We start from the raw sequence: 3,276 nt of genomic DNA on the forward strand, positions 1-3,276 counted from the left end.
CATGTTATCTCTCTGACCCACATAAAGCTAAATCACAAATAGGATATATATTTACACGTGGAGGAACAACTATATCATGGAGATTCGTGAAGCAATATTGACAGCAACATCATCAAATCATTCTAAAATTATTGTAATCCATGAAGCAAGCGAATAATGTGTATCGTTGAGAACATGACCCATCATATCCAAGCATCATGCAAGTTAACTCTAAGAAAGGATAGGTAATAATTTTGTATGAGAATAGTGCAGCTTGTATTGCACAACTCAAAGGAGGCTATATCAAATGTGACAGAACGAAGCATATTTCTCTAAAATTATATCATACACATGAGTTTCAGAAGAATGACGACATTGATATCTAATAAATTCACTCAAGTGACAATGTGATCGATTTATTCACAAAAGCACTGTCAACATCTATATTCAAGAAATTAGTTCATGAGATTGGAATGCGTCGACTCAAAGATCTTCAGTGATCAACATCAGGGTAAGTAACTGTACTCTTTTTCCTTCGCTTATGTTTTGTCCCACTAGATTTTCCTAGCAAAGTTTTAATGAGCCAACATTTATTTTACTCCAAAATAATTATACTTTTTTCCTCTGTTTTGATTTTTTTTCCCATTGAGTTTTTATTAAACAAGGTTTTAACGAGACAGATATTTTATAATGTATCATTTAAGGGGGAGTATTGTAAAAGGTAAGTTTATTAGGGTTTAGAAGTGAATGACAATTATACCCCTACAACCCTAGAAATTATTACTGTGGTATCCCTGATTCTGCTCTATAAATAAAGGGCTTTGATTCTTAATAAAAGACATAAAAGTCTATTGACTTCTCTCTATTCTGTTTTCTTTTCTTCAATTTCATAACAGGACCATGTTTTTTTTTTTCATAGTTTGCAACTCAATTTCTCCAACTTAATTACCTTCCTCCACTCCATTTCAACTAGGAGCACGCAACTCTCAACACCGTGGTAATATTCAAGTCTCAAATTAATGTTCAAATTTCAAATATTCTGAATTGACTATACTGAACATTGAGCCAGTAAAAAAAATGAGACAAGAAAACTATAAAAACAACAATGAAGCTCAAGACTTACTGGGATTGATTGTGACAAAAAGATGGACCATTACTCAAAATTAAGTCATTCTTGTGCATAGTAAGCATAGAGGCAAAATAAAAACAAAAAAATTCATGGACTCATGGGTATAAAATAAAACATTATACAATGAAAACTAGTAACATAAATGAATGCCAAACCCGACAAACAAACTGAAACACACAGCTTATTAATGTAACAAACAAATGCATCATACTTCTTTACAACCCCGACATAAACACATAGCTTCTAACTACAAATCCATACTACCATCACGTGCTTGCATTACAAGACACAACCGCCTATTGATGTGCATTGCCATGTGTGAATATTGGTCAAACGACATTACGTCCTCGAACTCCTTAGACGCTTGCCTATACCTTTTGTTCGCCCAGAAAAGATTATTAAGTCGTGACTAGTTGTCTAAATCCATAGAAAAATAAAACCCAAAGCAAGATGCTTGCATTAGTGAAAAGTACGATTGTATTGCTACGACATCTCCTTCACCTAGTTTTAATCGCTTCACTTGTTCAACGTAATTTCTACAATCATTTTCTATGAACGTCACATTCTTATATCCACCGGCTTCAACAACTGCATAGTTGTAACTCTTCTGGCCGTATCATTTATCTCTAGCTTTCGTTTCACATGTGCACTCAATTCTCGGTTGTAACGATACAACCTAGATTTTGACGGTCTTGTTTTATGACTGTGCTCAAGGTCAATTGTGCAAATTTTCCATATTTCATGAATATCTGAGGAAGCAATTAGCATTGCTTTACAACCCGTTTGAATTGTTGGTTGTGGCCTTAAAGAAGTTCTTGTGTTATAGCTTTTTCGTCTCTCATGACTACAAGTCAGCGTAACATATCATACCATTCCATCCCCATCCTTCCTAGAATTCTTCTCCTCGTCGAAAAACCTACGTCGTAGGCATATTATTTGTAGAATTCAAACAGCTCTTTTTCATCGTTAAACTTCATACCCACCTTAGAAAATTCACAACATCTCCTCCTAAATTATCACCTTCCATTGTGATTACATTGTCCAACAAGTTCTCATTATTAGATTCTACCAATACTTCTACGTCCATCATATCTACTATTTCTTTTCCTACGGCAAAATGAGTGGGAATAGATTAGTGTTATAACAAAATTAAGAAACAAGTACCATAAATATGTTCATAACTATATGATTTTGATATACTAGAATTGAAATAACACGTTACTCAATAGTGAATATTGAATTCATACGCAAGCAATTGTACACATTCAAACTACAACTTCAGCAAAGTATGAATTTTATCTTTTTCAGTCATTTCTTCCACCTCTATGACATTGCAGATACTCCGTAATCAGTGTACAGACCTAAGTTGGTGAAGAAGATCAAATTACTTTTCCATGTCTTAGGCCTAAATTCAACCACACTATAACAACAACATCACAAGAACAGTCCACTGTGAAAAGTAATTAAAATTCAGATTTAGGCATAAAGACGTATAAAAGTATTTTACCTTCCTCAATTAACCCACTACGACATAGCAAGCCGTGGGTAAGAAGATTTTACAAATCAACAAAGAAGAAATCACATAAGTTGTCCACTATGACACCGCACTTTGTGGGATTTTAAGGATTGGTACTGTATCGTGGAAGGTGGAATTGGTTTCGGACGAAGAGGGATAAAAATAATCTCAACGTTTCTCATTGACAAATTCCCAAGAATTTTCCTCGCTGTTCGCTTCTGACGGGATTTCTTGTTGATTTGGGGATAAATGAAAGGGTTGGGAAATAGGTCAGTGAAAGGGTTAAATGGGGAGGAAATATCTCTAGATAGCCTAAATAAAAGGGAGTTTTGTAAGATTAGACCAAAAAATATAATCACTTGAAGAATATCCTTTGAATAATAATTTTTTCAAAAATACCCCTTATTATGAAATTACAACCAAAGCCACTACAATGTATAAAAACCTTCAATTAAGTCCTCAAAGAAATATAGATAAAAAATCTTTAATAAATTTAAACCCAAATATTATACAAAATTTTATTGATCTAAAAAACGCAATAGAAAATGAATTAAAATATTTAGAAGAAGATCTGAAAGGTTTCTTTACAGAATATTTAGATCCAAAATTAAAAAATAAAAATGTTTCTATAGATAATAGAACAATCAAAACA

The 3,276-nt window shown here is 33.1% G+C and overlaps 1 long non-coding RNA gene across 1 annotated transcript; it reads right to left on the reverse strand.

Annotated features, from left to right (window-relative positions):
• Window positions 1-1,087: 1,087 nt before the first annotated feature.
• On the reverse strand, window positions 1,088-2,937 carry LOC111375330. Its single transcript, XR_002699294.1, has 2 exons — window positions 2,616-2,937; window positions 1,088-2,215 (listed from the first exon to the last, which is right to left on the reverse strand). It is a non-coding gene; the product is annotated as an uncharacterized LOC111375330 (long non-coding RNA).
• Window positions 2,938-3,276: the final 339 nt, after the last annotated feature.

This window comes from Olea europaea, unplaced genomic scaffold (genome assembly GCF_002742605.1).
Source record: "Olea europaea var. sylvestris unplaced genomic scaffold, O_europaea_v1 scaffold1358, whole genome shotgun sequence".
In the NCBI taxonomy this organism is placed as follows: domain Eukaryota; kingdom Viridiplantae; phylum Streptophyta; class Magnoliopsida; order Lamiales; family Oleaceae; genus Olea; species Olea europaea.